Here is a 22,059-nt window from a genome sequence, read left to right as displayed (position 1 = left end):
CTAAGATTTGCTAAAGTCATCACATATTTGCAGCCTGTCTGAGCAGTGAACAGAGTGAATCAGCATCAGAAACTGCTAGGTAAGAATGCCAAAACAAAAACTATAATTATGAGCCATACTGACACCTCGCTGATTTGTGTTCTCAGAATTAAACATGTTATTAGGCCAACATAAGTAGCTACACATATTTCTGTGTTTGAAAAAGCCCAGCAAGGAACATAAAATATAATTACATCTTGTAGAAATTATTTTGTGAGCATGACAGCCGCAGCACAGCGTCGCGACGATTTTTAAACATGTTGTTTCTTGTGTTTCTCCTTCTTTCTATTTGTAATGTTTAAACAGTCTCCATGGTGAAACAAACACGAGATGTTTTAAATGCCTGCGTAATGGAACGGCATCTTTCATTTCCATCTTAAAAACAGTAGGAATAATTAACTGACTTCACCTGCCCCGGCGTCTGCCTGACCGTAACGTAACCAAACCCTCCTAAATTAAAATGGGATTACTGTACAGAGGTGGCAGACTTCTCAATGATCCTCTAATTGCATGGAGAAGTGTGTATCAAATTAATATTTTCTCCAATGTGATGAAAGAAATTGACAAGGAGGGGATGAATCCTCTCTAAATGAATCATGAGGGTTGTCTTCTTGAATCAAAGAATATTGTGGCATTTCGGCACTGTGTGACACATCAGCATTTCATCTGTGTGTATGTGCCCATGTCTTTCATTCTCTGGATGTAACAGGCTTCTGATTCTCGACTAGGTGCCACTTCGAGATGTTTGCATGGAAAGATGAAGAGGACAGACCCCTGAGGCGTTTCATGTCTCCTGTCCTGATGTTAGACGTGAAACCTGTCTGCTCCGAGCACCGAGACCGGACAGTGTGGGCTTTGAGCTATAGCGGGATTTAAGACTTCTGAAAGGTAGGGGAGAAGGAAGTGTCAGCCTTTTCAACGGCTTTGATGTTCTTTCTTCTCAAAACTCGACGATACACTGCTCAAAGTGAAGGGTGTGGACAAATACAGAAACGGGACGACAACTCGAACAGACACACACACACACACATACTTTATAAAAACCCCACATTCTTCTAAAATATGGTGACAGAACCTGGGCGCCGTTCCAATTTTAATGGGACGGCCCGTGATTAACTGGTGCTGTGGTCAAACCAACTTTTACTAAGTATATTACACGTCTCCATTTAAATGTGTAATTTAACTTACTTCAAATGGATCATTGTGGTCTTTTCATAAAGGTGAGCACGAAAGAGATTAAACTTTAAGTCATTATGTCTCCATAAAAGAGGATTCTTCCCTGCTCGGAATGAGGTAATATTTTATTCCCGATGACTTCTGCAAGGAGACGCCGGACCCGACGATTGGTTTTCATTCACCTGGCGAGAAGCGAAAAAAGGTCCATTGCATAAAGACAATAGAGGCTCATAGTAGAGTCAAAGGCTTCGTACCATAGAGAATGAGAGACCCTTAAAAAAAGGTCACTGGGACCAATTTCATGTTTTTGTATGCCAAATGGATTTGAAAAGACAAATGGATTTGCTCTTCTGTGAGCTTTTTGGACAGAGAAAAATTATGAATAAAATTAAGTGAACCGTCTGGGTCTCCTTTTTTTTTCGTTCCGTTTGCGCCTGTTGTTTCCTTGACATTTTCCGTCAGACGCTTTTGTTCAATTTTCCAGTTTTGGTTTCTGCAGTCTAAACATTTGGAGTCTTAATGGGGATAACTTAGCATGTTTGGTTTCAGTAAAGAAAACCAGCTCGAAGTGCATCAAGAAGAGACGAATCTGGTTTACATGAACCGGCAAGGATTACAGAACATTGAGCCATCAGCAAGAAAAAAGAAATCGAGATATGAGGAGCCGCTCCGCACCACTTCTGTACTGGTAATGGCAGGACGTCAAATGCAGTCACAGTTTGGTTGCGCTCACAAACAAACATAATGTCTCTCGATGATGCTGGTGTTTATCTGATACTCTTCATTTTTGTCAGATCCGTAGTGCTCTCAAGACGTTTGTTTACCTTTATGGTAAGTTAGAGCATTTGTTAAACAAAGCTGTATCAGATACAGATGAGCCTTGAGCGAATACAAGCATTTCAAATAAAAATATATATAGGTTTTTATATAGGTTTATATATATTATCTCTCACGACAAAGAAGTGAAAAAGATTGTGATTTTTGGGCGAACTGTTCCTTAAAAGGAGCAATATGTAACATCGACACCTAGCGGTTGAGCATGGTATCACAGTCCAAATTTTAAATATTGGTGAGGGTTTTTCCGCACCCCTCCTCAGACTCGATGCTCACAGGAGTTGCCAGACACTTACAGGAGTTTAATGGAAAGCATCAACTCTTACACTGAAAATTTATCTGATAATTTATGCGTTTGCAGTGGTTTTGCTGTTTGCTAATATAATTAAATCAACAGCTCGTTGAAGAGGTTACATCCTCCGGAGGTCGCATTTACAGGCCATATTGCTGTCTTGTTTAAATAACCATAATAAAAGTATATATTACTCCTCATAAGTTGTAAAATAAAGTAGTAATTCTTTCTAAGTTTGCAACGTAATAGCACCAGAAAGGGTGTAATCTGCTATCTCTGACCCAGATAATTTGTTTGCTTGAATATGCTGTGATTGTCGCTGTATCAAAGTTCAATAAAGGAAGGAAGGAGGCGGGAACCGGCGAGCATAAAACAGACTTTAATAGACTTGTCTCTCCTCTCTTATGCTTCCGGAGGTCCTGAGAAATGCGAGGCCGGTGCACACTCGTAATCACTCATGTCACCGGCCTCGCACCGTTCCCTCACGGCTCTCGTCCCGTCCTGCTCGCCACAGTCGGCGACTGGCAACCGAGCTGTCGAAATACACTAATGAGTGAATAGTCAGTAGGCGGGGTCACACAGACCAAACCCAAAACAGATATTCCAGCACGGTATGGAGTGGAATAACTGACTAAAGCATTGTTTTTTGGACAAACCAATACATGAACATATGTCTACGAACATATTAAAATTATTGCATGCAGTAAAATTATTGCATACAGCTCCTTTATTGTCACCCGCCAATCACACATCTAAACAGTTCTTCACTTTCACATATTCTTCTATTCTTCAGCAGAGCCCCCATTTTTCTGTTAATGTCAGTCAAGGAACTATTAAAGCAATGACGGCTCCAAAGAAATATGAAAGGCTGCCTACGACGACATGTTTGACCTTATATTGTGTGAGAGAGTTCTGCCATGAGTCTCATTATACCTGTGATTACAGTCAATCCCCTTAACTCTGCCTATAGAGGCTACAGTAATTACTCTCACACAGCGTGCAACTCTGAGAAATTACCTTCATAAATACTTTTCCCCACCTCTGCCTTTTAGCTTCCAGCCTCCCTTAATTTGCTGACAAGTACTTTCACAGTACAGCGATAGATGTGAAGTCTTGTGTCTTTTTCTTTCAACCTCATTCAGAACAATTCGAAGACAAAAAAAAATCCTGAAATAGTGACAGGTAAAGTAAGGAAAACTAGATGTTTGCTGGCGTATGATTTAAATGAAGATGTTGCATGGCCGCTGTGTTGAAGCATCACGTTCAAATTCAGATAGGAGAATTTGCCTTAAAGAAAACTGATTTAGAAAAAGTTCTGCTGATATTTGACTGTATTTTAGTAATTTAATAGGTCTCAATGGATCAAATAAATGAGTTTCTTGTATTGCGCTTATTTTAAAGGGATAGTTTATTCAAAAAAGCACAAAAGAAGATTTTTTTGGGGGAAATGCCTTTGTGATTTTGTGTCTATACAATGGAAGTCAATGGGGGATGAAAGTTAAACGTGCTTTAAAACATCTTCATTTGTGTTTTCCAGAAAAATGGAAAATGAGTAAATGAGTAAAGAATTTTTGTTTTTGTATCCCTATCTATATCTATCTATCTACAGTACACTACACTATCTGTGTTTTACTTAGAATTGTATTGACCTGTTTTGTCTCGCATACCCTGTATAGCACTTTGGTCGATTTTGGTTGTTTTAAATGTGCTATATAAATAAACAGTTCTTGTATTGTACAGAAAAACACTACATGCTTCTTAATACAAAATACTTTTTTAGTTAGTTACTGGAATGAGTCGGGTGTAAAACCACATGGGTTGTACCTGTAGTTGGTCGACTCCGTAACATTAATAATGCGCTTTCTTTAATGACTGCACTCTAACTCTATAATTTAATGAAGACACAGTCTCCCTTTGCCCCGAGCCAAAACACTGAGAAATTAATTTGTAAATACATTTCGGATGCTGAACGCATTTTTTTGTCGTTTTAATGCCTCCTTTCACTAATTTACCATGCCTTGCGCAATGCGTTCGTATAAAAATGGAAGTAACTGATTATGCTTTATTTTGTAAGTAGAAAAAAATGAATAATTAAATGAATTACTCAACATGCATGAGTGAAAACCGCAACTTTGCACTAATGTCCAAATCAGAATAGTTGTAAAAATAAGACATAACCTGTCCCTGACCTTCACAATGACTTTGAGGGGCAACCTAAGGCAAGATGAGAAAAACAGGATATTTGTACATCTCAGTCAGAATGTTTCAGAAAAGTAAATAAAAACTGAGCAATAAAAAGACAAGGTAACTCAGGCTCTGTTGAGACAGTCAGACAAAGAATTTCTATGCAAATATAATTAAGCTGTAGCCAGAGATATGATAATTAGCTGTTTATTGCAAACCACGGCGCAATGTCTCGCTACAAAGACTAAATGTAAACAGCACTCTCAAGTCCATGTTGAAAGAGCTGAGATTAAAAAGGAAACATGGAGCGACAGTCTATGAGATGCAAGTGGCTCCATTTATCAAGGCCCTATTGTTGGAAGACTAATTAATTTGTTTGCGTGATTGCTTTTCTGTGCCCGCGCGACTAAAAACAAGGCCGATAACCTCAGTCACCTCAGACAGAGCCTTGAAATCCCAGTGCGGGGGAAGTTTTCATTAAACCGCCGCACTCGCTTCTTCCCCCATTTCTTTTTTGTTATAGGTTATCATTCAACCAGCCTTCCAAAAGATTCCATTGTGTTAGCTGCCTTATCAGACAGTGACAAAAGCTTGAAGCTGACATCATGCTGGCCACAGGAAAAGTCCTGGACGAGATTTGAATCACCACATCGCAGAATCCCAAAACCTCAGTCTCACACGGTGACTTGTTAAACAAGAAATCACCAGTTTCACAGATATAGGGAGAACAGAGGCAGCAAAAGAGACAGACTACCATTACCAAAGTCCGTTTACGGAAGTCATGCCACTCGGTGGACATGTTTGCAACGCCCCTGTGCAGCTATTTATGTCATAGCAAGTCCACAGTCCTATCTACTTGCATGGAGGAATGCAGATATTTCTAAAATCACTGGTAAACATCGCAATAAAACAGCATATTTCCGAACCATAATTAAAAATGACATCATAACTCTATCATAACTTTGGTTTGGTAAGCTTTTTTCGAGGTCGCCTCATCTACTGCGCTTGCGAGAGCCCCTCCCCAGAGAATCGTCAGGCTTTACTGAATATATTTAGCGTCGCATTCTTCGCCATTCATTGTAACGGCAGTGAAGCACCTTGTTAATATTCATATCTTTGCCATTACTCTCCATTGTGCACAAATGTAAGGACTAAGAAAAAATTATCGTGTGTCTAAATCAACAATTAAGATAGCTTACTCTTAAACTCTCAGTTAAAGAATACTTAAAACTGTACACAACTGATGTTGAAGAACTTTAGAGAACTTACAGGACAGACTAGAGAATAGACAATTCGCAACTTAAAAAAATAAGATTAGTTATAGAGCAACTAACTGTTTCCTTTTCTTTCCCCATTTCACACCCAAAAGCACTTAAAAATCTATATATTTTTTTCACACAGAGATAGCGATATATTAAAGGAATAGTTCACCCAAAAATGGTCCCCATTGACCATTTCTTGGGTGAACTATTTCTTTGCGTGATGTGGCATCTCAACCTACTACAAAGTCCCCGGACTGTATTCAACTATATTCAAAGGCTCCTCTCTCGCTCACAGACACTCAAAATCTCTACCCCTTAAAATATTTCAGAGCTTGATATTAACTGGAAAAGTGTTTATTTAATATAAAAATGGACTAATAATAAGAAATATCTTGGTTTTTGGTTCATTTTATTTTAAATGTATTTCAATGATCATTTTGTCTCATTTTAAATTATTATTCATCCTGAGGGCCCCTTGTGGGCCACGCCCCCCCTGTTGAGAGCCACTGAAAGGGATAAGCTTTAAATTAAATTTAAAAAGGAAAAGTACGGCTGGAAATGGGGTGGAGGCCGGGGTGCAGAATCCAGGTATAGTGAATTTTAAGGAGAGGGGCGGAGTTCCATGTTCCCAAGATTATGTTAAGTTAGCTATCATATACTGTATGAAGTTTTGCTGAAAATGTAAGAATGACATGCGATGACCTAACTATATTCCATCATTTCTAACAAAAGCTCTCATGGAGTTTGTTTCGTTTGTTAAACATCGTCAAAGAAACAATGTCAAATTATTTCTGAATGGAATCACAACATTTGTACATTTGACTAGTATACAGGCCTGTGCTAAAGGACACCCTCCCTTTTTGTTTTGCCAAAATGGCAATCACAAAAAGTAGAACACTGAAAATTATTTTAACAGTGTTAAATAAAAATCACACTATGAAATAGTATGCGAAACAAAAAACACTACACAGTAAGAGTTATTTTTAGACTTTGATATGCATCTGTTCATCACATCTTATTTAGATGAGGACGTCAGAAATCAAAAGTATGATTTGAAAAGGCTGACCCCGGCTTGACAGTTAATATGGACTAATGCATCGCCGCGACTTTGTTTGTGCAACAGGTACGCAGTTTCCACCCGTCTACATTGTGGCATTTCAGAAAGAAGTAAATTAGTGTTGTCCCCCATGAAGGTAATTGAAGCCAGTCCCTAGTTAGCATTTTGATGATATTGATTGAAAATGTAAGGAGGTGAGGGATCCTTTCACAGACGACAACAAAGATATAAATCATAATTTGAGTTATTAATTTCCGCCGCACTATTAGTTTGGTGATTTATGGACCTTTACAAAGAGGCTGATTAGCGGGGCGAGGTTGGGTAGTCTTCTGAGAGGGTCTTTATTAACACATTATTTTTCCATGAGAATATCAATGAATGCTGCCTTGTCATTATTGACAGAAGCGAGTTTAGCGATGCGCTGCTCTGTTCCCTTTGTGTGATCATCTCCCAGCACGCTACGCTCCGGCATATTCAATCTCCCGTTGCCTCCAGAGCTTTCTGACACTCGTGCTCAGGGATAGGGTCTTTGTTTCTTCGGTCTATCTGCCTTTTCTCCCCTTTTTTATTAATGTGGATTAATGAGTTAAACAGTGTGTCCTGGGCCAGCGTTCCTGAGCTGATTTCCTCACAGATTCCTAAATTTGTATGTTCCGAAGTGGTTGGGGGAGAGGCCGGTTGTTGTTTGTTTTTACCCCTGGTGTGTTACTCCTGGCAGGGGTGAAGTCTGGGCATCTGGAGGTGAGATGAGTCACCGGGTCGCTCACCCACCCGTTCCTCCCTCTTCCTGCCCCCTGACGCGTTCAGGCGCTCCTGGAACAACAACTGTCTACAAGGCACAGCCTAATCCTTTGCAGGTGACCCGGTCGAGGGCCTGTGCAGGCAGAACCGGGGCGTGAGGGAGAGGGGGACAAATAGACAGAAACACCCCACTGCATCCTTAAAACATCCCCCACCCTTCAATGCCCTTAACTATTAACTCATTCAGACCCTTGTGCCAAAAGCTTGATTCTTAATGTCTTAAAGAAACCGTACAACCTAAAATAGGAAAAGGGGTATAAATGACAAAGTCATGTTATTTTCAAACTTTCTTTCATAGAACATAAAAGCAGAATTTTAAACAATATACGATCCATTAATTTTCCATTAGTAAAACAAGTTGTCAAGTTCCATGTTTTCTTCTGAATGAATCTTTTTTCAAAGCAAAAGCACAACTGTGGTTAATGCACAAAGTATATAGAACACTTATTGAAGCCCTTCCTCAAGTCCAGCAGGCCAAACATTTTTATCTTTACCTCATCTCAATCTGATTCATAAAATATTTCTATAAAATATTAAATCTAGTTATCTAACAAAACTAGTTTTACTGTAAAACCCTTAGAAAGTGAGGTCCCATGTTGAGGTCACACTGAATGAACTAAGCAAAATGTGATTCATCCAGGCGTCTGTCAAGGTCAGCGTGCCCCATCAGATAGTGATAACTTACAGTCTAATGGAAAACAACCAACTATCTCTCAGTTGGTCGGAGAAACATAATGCGCTGGGAATCAGTTGGCCACCAGCCACAAACAACAGGGGGGAGCTGTCAGATAGACACGGCCAAAGTGCAAGGTGGACTGGAGGTGCTGTAATTGAAAGTTGGCATGCTCCAGGAAGCATGACACAAAATCAAGTGGCTTGAACCTTATTTTTCCATTGGATGGATGCCGCAAAAGCGGAAGCACAAGAGAGCAGGTGGAGGGAAACGGAGGCCCCGCTTCCCCACCAGGTGGGCAGCTAGGCAGACCGCTGAGTGCTAAGCTCTAAGGGAAGAGTTGCCTAAATGGCGAGAGGTCTGGGGAGCAGAGTGTTAAATCCTTCCTGACATGGCTAATGCTTAAATCTTATTCCTCTTTTCTACAACAACACAGGATCAACAAAGCCCCAGCCAAAATCCGTTGAGGCAGTGACACAGAAAATTCCCATCCTGGAGCTTCCACGGGAACAACAAACAGAGGTGGTAAATACAGCTGCATATTTTTTGGGCCAGATAACGTGCCACATCTTATCCTAAACCCACTGCCTCTAACCAGGACCCCTTTGTCGCCCCCCAACCCATCAAATCCACTTCTCTCCCTTAAGACCGGGATCAACGCTTTCCATGCCTGAGCGGGTCACAGCAACTAACGCCTTTGACTTTCACAGTATCGTCTCGTCTCATGACCCTCCCTCTGCGCCTCCTCCCGCGGAGCTCGTGCTCTCCTGTGTGGCCCAGGGTTATGTACCTCCCGACTGGAGTGCTTGGTGTCCGCCACTGTGCTTTCATATAAAAGTGGCTGGTGCGGGGGCTACAGTCGTGCGCCTTGAACACATGTGGTTCACATACACATAACTACAGTTGCCGGGTGGAAAAAAGCAAAGGAGGGCGAAATAAGGTGTTGTGCTCTGGGGAAAGTACAGGAGGAGGAGGGGAAAGGCCTGCTGTTTGATGTAATCCAGGAAGTTAGTTCTGTAACTTAAGCCCTCCATCTTAAAAAAGAGCACAGGAGAGAAGTGAAGGAGGCCCTTGTCTGGTGGACGCAAGTTTTCCACATCTGTCTTCCGCATTGTGCCTCTCTCTATAAACAACCCCCAACCCTGTTATGACTGCATGAGGATTTTTGGGAACGTTTTAACACTGATTGCATTTAAGCGTTAAATCATCCATATTAAAGTTACCAGAGTGAGAAAACAAATTACTTCACATCACTCTCCCGCTCGCGACCATCCGCACATGTGTTTATGCACTGCGATTGATTTCCAGGCCTGCGACGGGGAAGGTGTTTTTTTCTTCCTATATTGTTTTGCTTCACATATAGAACGCCGTCTCATGCGCTCTCCTGTTCTCCAAAACATTTGATAGGTCGCTGCCTCTGTAAACAGTCCCGCTGATATTATGTTCGCCTCCTGACAGTAACCTGGCATCTAACTGCGAGTTTCTTGCTTTACGCGTGAAGTCCAAAACAAACAGGGATGAACATTACCAACAACAAAGTTCCTTTTCAATATTCACTTGGCTGCTGTCAAAGCAACCCACAGGCTCCTCCTCTACCCTCCTCGGGCCAACGGCCTCTGGTTTTCCCTCTGTGTACTGTCAATTCTTTTATTGTGCAAACGACCAGAAGCCAACCCCGGTATGATCTGGACTCAAAAGAATGTGCAGGCTGTCAAGAAAAGAGAGAGCAAGAGAGAGAGAGTGAGATGGCGGAACAAGGAAATATTTTTTTATCTGTTTAATTCTTTAACTCTTAAGTAAGTGGATCCATGCAACATTAGCATAAGACTTTAATAAAGCTGCTGTTTGTGTTCTCCTAAGTGCATACATGTTGAACAGGGAGATGCATCTGTAGCTGATGGGCTGTTTGTGGAGAGGGGATGTTGCACCTGCCACTGGTGAACAGAGAGATAAACACTGCTGACAGGACAGGCTCAATCCCTGACAAAAAAAAATATTATGTCATTGTACAGTGAAAGCCAGTGAGACTTGCCTGCAATGTTTTGCAGATGTGTGCAATAAATATTTTTTGGGGAAAGCGTTTCGCAGTGTTTGGAAATTGCATAGGAAAGATTGAAAGCATGCTGAATAAAAAATCTCATTTGGATGACCTAGAGTAGATTTTGTTGATAATTATACACACTGAAAAAGTATTCAAGGGAAAGTAAAAAATAAGAAACCTGTCTGCTTGTTGGATGTACATCTGTCTGATGTCAAATAAAATCAGATTAACGCATATGAGCCTGACTTCCAGACCGAGTGCAGATGCTCGGTAAAGACTGACATTACTCGGTGAACAGCACATCACATATGGCCAGGCATGCACTGTTATTCTACGCCATTCCATTACATATTGAAATCTCTCATTTAATTCAACTTTCAAACATTCTAATTGGAAACAACTGGCTGGAAAAATAGTATTAAATAAGCAAAACTATTTCAACAGATTACATCAATATTAGCCATCTGGCCCGTATTAAGGCCACAATAATAATAACAATACAACAGTACGCCGAGAGAAAAATGGGGGAACTATTCGGGTTCAATGTCTACTCCCAGTTTAAATTAAGAAAATAAACATCCTTGTGTTTACAAGAGCACACCTCAGCTGCTCTGTGATTCTAAGCTAATATGGCTGAAAATATTTTTCCGGATAGAGAACACATGTTGAGGGTCCATTCCAAAGGTGAAATGGATTATGGGATATCTTGACTTTAGGAGTGGAACAAATCTAATTTGATTTAGCATTTTTATTGTCGCTTGCGAGCACCTTATTAATGCTTTATTTTAATGTGCTTTTGCTTAGAGTTTCAAAGGTTGTAAACACCATGGGCCAAATGTACTAAATAGAGCAAAATAGCGGGAGGGAGTGGACATTCCTGTGGGTGATTTACTAACAAGGCTCACAATAAAAAATCACCAAGCCTTGTCAGTGATCATTTTCACTGCATGTCTTTAGAAAATACAGAAAAATCAGCTGTTGCAAGCTGTTCGTAAATCCGGCCCTAAGAAATGTAAATTAGTGTATCTGCGATATTTAACTTTCGCATCTGTATCACCATCTCTGTTTGAAACATAAAACTGCAGGTTTTCTTGCGAGATCGCATCTGACATTTCAACTTATAAATCATTGTTTTACATTTATGGATGTCGCAGATTTTTGCTCAATACCTGTTTTTTACCAAAAACTAATTACAGATTGCAGATTTAAAGAGCAGGGATCATTAAAAATGACTCAAAAATGTCAAAAAATGTCATGCTGTTTGTATGCAACCTTAACATTCAGAGCGGTTTTACGCCAGACTAACCCTGAATGCTGATTGATTACAGTGTTGAATGCTGGGTAAAACAGATATGCCCATTGCTAAAAGCAATTAATTTCAGTGTTTGGAAGCAAGCACGTCCTCTGGCCTATTGGGCGTAACTGAAGCAAACCAATTGGAAACTTGAGTAACACACGACTTTAAATGTCAGACTCAAGGTAGCATTGAGCTTACAAAGAGAAGTGTGTAGAGATTGCTACTGCATGCATCATTAGAAAACACATGAGCTGATTGAGAAAAGAGATGATCAGTACAGAGGCACCCCCTTCATTTGCAGTGCGTTGTGGGAAAGGTCCTTAGTATCACTGATCTGACACAAGACAAATCAGATTCAAAATGGTTTATATTATATGTCAAAGAGCGTTCAATAGTGTCTTTAGAACAAAGTTGAACTGACATCAGGCTTTTTTTCAGTTACTTAAAAAATATGATATTTGAAAATACTTCAATAACAAAATTATATTTGATTACATTAATAAATAATAAGTATTTCGAAAAATTATAAAGTAATTTCATATTATTACAATCATACAAATTTATATTATTATTATTTGATTTTTATTCTCAAAATACATAAACAGTGACATAAGCCTATCCGACAAAACTGAAGTGAGAATCAATACATAATATACCGTAACAGTATGGACAGGGCTGCCCTGTAAAACATGACAAGGACAGACAGTTCAAATCTTTCATCTCTGTCTACTGTCTATTCATTCAGCGCTCTGTAGCCATGGTTTCACACCTGTGTTTCACCGTCAGCCAAAAACACGGTGCACGACCAACCCCACCTCACTCTTACACTCCCCAACCCCCCCGACTGAGTCCATGTCAATCATTGCTTGATCTGAGTTAATCCAGGTTAGAACAGGGCTTTGAATCTGACAGAATACTGGTGATGTGAATCAACCTGTCAATTACCCAGCAAAGCATCCTGATTCACTCAATGTAGAGAGAGATGCATGCAGGCGTCTATTTATTAGAACTAAATATGCAAAAATGTTATCAGGCAACAGACTAGAAACTGATCCGCACACAGAGAAAAGAAAAGTTGAATAATATTCAAACACTATGAACATTCAGATTAAATGTAACATGATTAATTTTTCCTCTTTCTCTCTGCTGTTTGGGTTTATTGAAACAGACCCGTTCTTGGTTTAAATGAGACATTCAGTGAAGCATTTCAAGAGCACAATTTCGATTCAGTATATGAAGATTACCTTTATTTTTGTATAGCATTTGATTCTCAAGTAAGCATAAAAAGAGAACAAAAAAGTGAGCTTTAAAGGAAGCTTTAATTTTATTACTAATTATTGAATTTTCATGATTTTTTTTCATAAGGCAAGTGATGTCATATGAAAGTGATGTCTCAAGTAAACTTGTTGAGAGCCGTGTAAGTCTATCCAAGTATCCTTCAAATAAGACAAAGTATTTTTGAAGTTTAAAGTGTGTGTCCTTACGCTTTCCATTTCGAGCAATGTGCTTGAGCTAAGATTATTCAAAGCATATAAAATAATAAAACTAAATTAAACAATGTTGTGGGATCACAACTTGAATGAGGCTTTGTGCCTCACTTTCATAGAATCGTATTTAAAACTGTTTGGATGACACATCGTCATACACATCAACATAACTTGTGTCAAATACGAAAGTACGTCTGCTTAAAAATAACCACTGTCCGGTAAACAAATACTGCAGATAATCGCTGATAAGAGAGCGGTGAAAACGTTACAACCCACATGTCCAAAAGATCATTCAAAATCTAATCCGAAGCTAATACCATTAAAAAACTGTGGAGATTGTGGTTCTCTGACAACAAAGCCCCGAGCCCTGGGGCAGCCTATGTAAGATTACAGAATTCTAAGGAATGACAGTGGCCATACAGTATCTATACATCAGATAGTGACGGCAAGCCGGCTGTCCAAAGGGATGCGGTGTACCCTTTCCCAATAGCCTCGGGGAGAACTCTGCAAGTGGGAACAAACGGAGGGGGCTAAGCGCATCTCGCAAGGAAGCCAGCGGCAGATTTATACGCCGTTGATCAAGTTGCCAGTGAGTTATAGCTGGAGACCCCTCCCTGTCCGCAGGCCCGCCGCTATATCAACTCTTGCCCGACAGGCAGAGTGTCTTATTCTCAAATCAGACATCCATTACCGAATAATAGGGTTGAATGGAAGGGTTGAGTTTCCCTATGGGGGATTAGCCACCCATAATTTACTATCCATAACTTGAATGTGAGGTAATTCATACCCCTTACCCCGACGGTGCCCTTGTCAATCAATTGCGGGAAGCGATGGGGGGAAACAAATAATGATAAATGAGGTTGTGTTATTCTTTTTAGGAGCGCAGGGGACTTGGCCTGGGGAAGGAGGGGGTGGCGTGCATTTTTTTTAGAGCACTTGGTCTGATTGCAGGTCAAAGATATGCATTGACATGTGACTGTAACAATGAAAACGTGATTTAGAGGTGGCCTTGTGGTTGAGGTTATGGGTTCATTGTCGCAGGTTTGATCCTTGTTGTATGTTGCTCTTGAGGAACCTTACAGTGCATCATGGAATTGAGGGTAAGTAAATAAATGTCTAAAACAAACGTTAGTCATAATGTAAACATGACATCATAATACATTTTAATTAATGTTATTGTATTTGACATTTGATTGTTTTGTCAGTTTAAGGGAAAGTATGTAGTTCTGTTCTAACCATGCCCTCATACTTGAAGAAGTGCCATTAGGTAGATCAGCAAAAACGGAAACATAGTGCTACGTGGTACCACGAGTCTATACGCTGAAAAGAAAATATGTTAGTCACCTGTGGACTGAAAAACATTATATCATTAGGGTGGATAAGAAAGGTGTCCTTTTTCATTAGAAATGAGTAGATGGCTATGTAGGTGACCACATCAACGTCAACCCTCAAACCACATCATTAGGGGACACACAAAGTGCCTTGGAGCTACACAGTCCCTCTTTGACAATGGGTTTCAAACCGCCCTGATTAAAATACATGGAGAATAACTAATGTTTCACGCATCGATTGTTTTCACAGTCAAGGACAAAGCACGGCAGCACAAGCTTAACTGCTTAATAAATCTGCTTTAGAACGGATGACAGACGCCATTCCACATACGTGTGTTTTTGTGTTCGAATCAGGGCAAATAATTGATCTGATCAGATAACACTTGCCAGGGCTATTCTGTGCCGTTCAACACCGAGAAAATCGGTGAATAGCGGTTTTTCCAACATTAAATAATTCAAATAAGCCACATACTTGGGGGGAGATGAGTGAATCACTCAAGACAAAGTTTAAGCAGGAAGTGATGAAAGATTCTTACTCACTGCTGAGAGTAATAACACTGGCTCGGTGATAATAGTGATGATGGAATAAGAACGGATGAAGCTGCAGTCTATCTGAGTCAAATTTCGAAATTAAAGTCTCCATTATTTTTGAGAAATATATTTAAAATTATAGTAGCCGATATCTAAGTAAACCTAGACTTTTTCCAGTATTCAATAACATGATTTATCTTGATAAGTGATTTGCACAACATGGTTACAGTGTACAATTTAAAATACCATGAATAATATTAGATATATACTTTTCTAAATTTGTTACATCTAATAACCTTTTTATTAGTAAGTCAAGATTCTGAATTTTCTAATGCATTGCTTTTAGAGAGCAAGTGTAAACAAAATATTTTCCATCCTGAATGACTTTCTGTCTTCTGCAGATCACAAAAAGAAGATATTTTGAAGAATGTCGGTAGCCGAACAATGGCGGTACCAATTCACTTCTATTGTATAGACACAAAACCAACGTGTGGGTACCACCGTTGTCATACCAACATTGCTCAAAATATCAAAATAATATAAAAGACATACATGTTTAAGATGACAAGATGGCAAGTAAATGTGTCGTGTGAATCCTTTATATTGTTTCAAAGGATGAAAGTGAGGATATTATTCTATTAAATGCAACATAAATCTCTATATTGTAAAAGATAATTAAAATATTCTTGTGATGCGAAAGACTGATACCATCCCATGCCTAAACCATATATTGTATAACCATCCATCATAATGCAATATGGTTTGTTATGGTATAAACATGGTTATTCAAAATATAATCTTTCTATACTTGAAATCAACAGCTTTAAACTAATAATTTTAATTACTGTTTTTATATTGTTGGATTGTGGACTGGCTAATGTGAAGTCTCTATCCACACAACACTGACTACAGTAATTTGTAATGAAAATGGAACAATTATAAGTTTATCAAATACCCTGTAATGCGTGCCTGTCAAAAGCACGATCAAATAAAGGCTCCATCAATAAAAACTATCACGCAATCAACATCTCTGAATTTGCCGTACAGGCTTTACCATTAATGACAACATGTGACACATCCGACGCTACATGAGTCCAACTGTTTGTTCAAATGCATGACTTACATCCAGACATGTCAGAATCAAAATTAGTCCAAACACTGGAGCAATTAAAATGCAAATGTAAAGATGATAGATCTTATAGTCAGACACACCAGCGGCAGAACTGTGAGGACAACCTACAACCTTTTCACTATTTCTATCAATGCAATATATCACTTATAATTTGGTGCAATCATTTTATTATGATTTACGACCAAGCAAATGCAAACATTGTTTTCAAGAGCAATTTTTTAAGGCTCAAAATGTGGCTAAATCGGCTGGGATGTGTGTTGGCTAAGTGGGTCACTGGTTCTTCGGTTCAGAGGTTCAAAGGAACCTGATGAACTCCATTATTAGCCTTCAGTTTTGCCAGCATCCACCTGGGGACAACCACATGTCTTCAGATGACCATGAGTTGTTATTAAACTGCTTGCCATGGGACCATCATTCAATCCCAACTACAGAAACACATTCCGACAAGATTAGAAACTATACAATCTGATACATTAAAAGAAAGAAATAGGACAAAGGCTAAAGTGACACAAAGCTCTATGCAGGTACTGCACAATGAAAACATACTGGCTACTGTTGAGAGCCCTTGCAAGGTTATCCTCTGTTGTAAAGGACATAGGGTGTTTAACATGTCATACTCTGGAACACTTAACAGGACAATTAGAAAGCAGGGTTCCTGTCCCCACACTGATTTACTGATGTGTGCTGGATTAAATGGCAACATCTCTTCACTAATGTTTCTCACTATGAGCGGTGTAATGTGAAAAATCAGCTGTAGATGGAGGTGAAAATAAGGCTATATATAGGTTTAAACGCATGACTGGGTTATCCACAGACCTGAAGGCCATTCATTTATGTTCCTGGAATGTGACCTAATGCATGACATCATAACTGTTATCTTAAAAAAAAGATTTGCACAGTAAAGTCGTTCATAGCTTCAGTTTTATTTATTAGTTCACACAAACATTGAAATTCCTTTATAATTTGCTCACCTACATTACATTCCAAACCTGTATGACTTACTTCTGTACAACACAAATGAAGATATTTTGAAGAATGTGGGTAACCAAATAACATTGGCCCCCATTGACTTCCATTGTATTGAGAAAAAAAACAGTAAGATATTTCTCACACACTCAAAATATCCTCTTGTGTTTTACACAGAAGAAAGAGTCATATAGAGCTTTTGAGTGACATGAGGCTGAATACATGATGACAGATTTTAATTTTTGGGTGAAGTATCCCTTTAAGTATAAACTTTGGACAATTTATGCTGTCAATGCTCACAGCTTTTCAAAATACGATGGACAATAATATCCGTACACTCTCAGGAAAACTAGGTACAAATGCTGTGTCAAGGGCGGCACCCTGTATACATTGCTATATTAGTACCCATATTAGTACCTCAATAGTACATATAGGTTAACAATGCTTCACCTAAAGGGTTCCCATTAGTACCTTTTTAAAGGTAAAATGTGTCAACATTTTCTAAGTATATTTTGTACAAATTAGAGATGCACCATGCTCAATTTCTCCACAGATACCAAAGCCGATTATTCAGAGTGATATCTACCGACACCGATTCTGAAAAATATTTCTTAACTTTCTGAATGTTATTAATACATAGAATGACTATACTGTTTAGGGCTGTGCAATTAATCGAAAATTAATCGTAATTGTCAATTTTGGGCTTCATCAATTACAAAAACAAAGTAATCAAGGTAAACGATTATTGTGCCGTATTCCATTTTGCAAGGATCCTCTCTTTTCTTGTAGTATAAATCCACAAGGCACACCTTTCCTTTACAGTTGTTCAGCAGTGCCATTTCTTTACATAAATTGAAGTAGCAAAGTTTTTTTCATTTTCTATGTTGTTTTAAAGGTTAATGAGTAATTGTGTACAATAATCGGGATCTCAATATGGGCCAAAATAATTGCAATTATGATTTTTGTCATAATCGAGCAGCCCTAATACTGTATACCTGCATATTGAACACCAAACTGGCGATGTCTCTTAACATTTTCTATATACAGAGCACTGATTCATTGCATTTTCCTGTCCTCTTTTGATTGACAGGATATATTGGCCCTGATCATTAGCTGTTTTTAAACTATTGACTGATACTGATCATTTGCCGATATATCGTTGGATCTAGTACAAATCAGATCAAAATCCCATGAGTATGAGCGCTCTAATCAAAGCAAATATCAAAGTGTCAATCTGGTGCCTGGCATAGAAAAAGAGTTGGCAGTGAGAAAGTGAAGGACATTAAGCCTTGACATTAGCGCAAGTTGAGTCTGTCATTATACAATAGTGGTAAATGGGGAACAGTAAGGTGAGGCAGATCCTATCATACCTTCAGGCTATAAGAGCTGAACCTGGTGCTGAAATGATAGGCCTCTTGTCTGAATCTGCATCGCTGAAGCTGTATAGTAATACTCGCTCAACATGCAGTCACGGTGCCACATGCGTGAAGGTAAAGAGGAACATTCTGTTCAAGAAAATATGTGGTTTCTTTTTAGGGTAATTTCTTTGCCAGTTCAGTGGCCGAGCCGACCTTGTGACCATATGCTCCCACAGATGTTGCAGCACCTCGTCGAAAATAAAACTCGCCTTCCTATGTTGCCTTTGAAGAACTCTATTCAGAAACATTTTCAGAAGTTTGTTTCCAAAGTGGGTCTACGAAAGCAAACTTCAGCGAGGACACTGTGTAATCTAAGGCTACGGTGATCCATTTTCCATATTTACATTCTACAAATAGCGACTTGGTCTCTTTCTGAATCCCCCCTCTACATCTCAGAAGTATCAGCAGACCGCTGGGTACCCTCCGGGCTAATTTCCCCCAGGTTTGCTGGCATGATTGTCACGGTAACGCGTCGAAAACTTTTGGGAAAGTTGAGCCAATTTTACTCTCAATTAATGTATAAACATTTGGGTCGAGCGTAACCATTTAGAAAAGTAGTGCTAGTCGTAGTCAATTTAGCAGAGATGGTTGATGGTTTAATATTTCTAATATTCAAATAATATGTAAAAAGTAGATAAATTGAAATATAGTATAGTTTAATGTCATTGAAGAGAAATCAAATGAATAAATACATGTTTTGTGTGTTCATAAATGTTGCTTTAGTTTAGGAAAAAAACTCTGACTTTTTGATGGGTTCCAATTCACTTCATTTAAATATGCCAACACTTGAACTCTTGAACATTTTGACACCTTAATTTAATTTGCATCTTAATTATTTTGCATGCATTTGCACCATCCATACACATGTTCAGTAATTATTTGTGTGACCTGTAAATTCTAGCAGTTTGCCTTTGGGTTGATGTATGAGAAACAGCTTCGTAATGAATTCAACACTCTGTAGTTTTGAAAGTGCTGCACGAAACATGTCGTGTACACACGCACACCAAAAAACAGGAATGTCGACACCTTCTATCGCTTTGCTTTTATCCGTGCCAGTTCCCACAATATAAACACGCCGTTGTGTTGTGTTGTTCTAGTACATGAGCATTCGGGCTGAGAGATCAGTTTGTCAAAATTCCCTGTAGTAAAATGAAAATAAAGATCTCTCTTCTCCTATTCTTTGTCTCTCTCTCTCTCTCTATCCTCGTGCACTCCTCGGCTCTTGTCAGCTGCCAGCGTCTGACGTCTCCTTTCATGTTGCATGCCCGGCAAGGGCTTTGAACATTCGTTTGATTCTTTTAAGATAATAGCTGGTTAGCTGTCAGTGAGAGGATGATCAGTTAAAACCTTAATCACTGCCTGTCGACTTGCATGACAGTTTTCTCCTGCCCCTTCTTTCTGCCTCTAAAATTAATCCCTAAAGCAAGGTAACAGCAAACAAGCACGCAGTTGTTGATAGGAAGGGTAAGCATGGGGTGGGGCGGGGTGGATGTTATTTTTTGTTCGAGATCTGTGTTGGTTTTGTTAGCGCAAACCTCATGGGCAACTGTGGCTGATGTGGTGGGATCATGATGGATCTGCTAGTCCCCCTCTATCCATGTAACCTGTCACCTTCTCCTTACACCTGCCAACCTGAGGATAGAAAAAACAGCACTGATCTCTTTTACCTGTCAGTATTTCACACTCATGTGACATGGTCTGCCAGGTGGAGGAGATCTCCTCACAGGCCGTACAGAGAGAAGGCCCTTGATCAGGCAGGCTGGAGAGCACAGCGCTGTCAACCAATGACATTCCAAAGCCAGAGCGGGATCTTTATGCAGATGTGTATGACACAGTAAGTAGAACTTACAAGAAAGTTAAAGACATGAATTCTGAACCACGTTGCATGAGAGTTACAATATACATCTGAGTAAAATTTTGTAAATCAGTAAATAATGCTTTAATTGTATTTTTAAAACTATTTTTTGACATTAAAAGTTTAGCACAGAAGGTTTGCAGAAAGAATTATAACTATATTGGCCTAAAGGGATACTTCACCCAAAAATGAATGTTTTCGTCAATTCTTCACCCTGTCCTTCCAAACCTGTATGATTTTCTTCTGCAGAACACAAAAGAAGATATTCTGAGGTACCAAACAACACTGGCCACCATTGACTTCCATTGTATGCACACAACAACACTGAGAAATATTTAGTTCCATCAAATAAACAGTCATGTACAGATTTGTGTAAAGTTGAAAAAAAAATTGTTTTATTCAACCTAAAACTAATGAAAAGTTGAAAATGAAAAGTGTTTCTTTCTATAACTTAAAGAACTTCAGTGCTATCTCAGTGCTGAACCCTTGCTTCAGTGAATAAGGAACAACAACAATACAGTCACCAAAACTTGTGCAATTCACCCATTTATGCTTATTCCTATAAATGTGTATATTTTATTTACAATGTACTTTGACAGGTTCTGTCATTACAGTTATAATGGCTGTAAGTCGATTTCTGATAGGTCCACATGTGTATGAAAGGTGCTACTGTTTGCATGCTGTATGAAGGCATCTTATCATCTTTTCATCTCAACACAGACAGCACTCTGACCTTTGAGTCAGCCCAGCAAAACATTTCCAAGAGAATCACAGCAAAGAAAACCATTCACAACTGAGGTCCCCAGAAGACACAAACATGTACAGAGCTAAACACAAGAGGCAGGTGAAAGGCCACCTTCAATAACAAAGAACACAATGGCCAAAAAGTATGACAACAACGGCAACGACGAAGTGAAAAAGATGGAGAAAGAAAGAACAACTAATGGATCGGAGGCAGAATTCTGTCTGTATTTGTCACTTGACCCTTGGTGTCCCCTGAGTGACCGGGTCTGAATAATGGCTGCTAGCTTCTCTCGGATTAATTGGTTCTCTTAAAGTCACTCTCTTTCGGTACAATCACTCCAGAGATGCCGAGAAAGAGGGAGTGTTGTGCCACGAACGGATTTAAATACATAATATGTGACAACGCAACAAGTCGGGAGAGGAATGCAAGCGCAGGCGAACTGCAATATAAGCTGCCAGTTCCACTGAAGGCTTCATCTGAGGATCTATGGAGGGATCCTGAAAGGCGGTTCAGTTAGCAAACGACGGGTGCATGCTGCATGTGTCTTCTCCTTATTCCTCTCTTTCATCACACTCAGACTTAGAAGTGACAGTGCTTTGCCCGACAAAGGGATTTGTAATATCACCCAGAGAATACGCTTCAGTCCTTATTATTTCACATTATTCCTGCTAATGAACCTAAAAACAAGATTCGGCACCCAAATCGCTCCTGTCGCTGGGCCAAAGTGCATCTTCCCAAAGCGCGGCGGAAACCCCTGGAAAAGAAGCACAACTGAACAGACGAAAGAAAGAACTATGTAACAAACATCGCAGAGGTTGTCAGTCGTTGTTTGCAGGTTCTGGGGTCGGGAGACTGCAAAAAATAAAGAAGGAAAGAAAACAGGATAAATTGGGGTTTACGGCACAAAAGCCCACTAATCCTTGCATTTGGATATTTGA

The sequence above is a fragment of the Barbatula barbatula genome, assembly GCF_947034865.1.
Source record: "Barbatula barbatula genome assembly, chromosome: 20".
Taxonomy (NCBI): domain Eukaryota; kingdom Metazoa; phylum Chordata; class Actinopteri; order Cypriniformes; family Nemacheilidae; genus Barbatula; species Barbatula barbatula.
Note: the sequence above shows the minus strand (reverse complement) of the source record.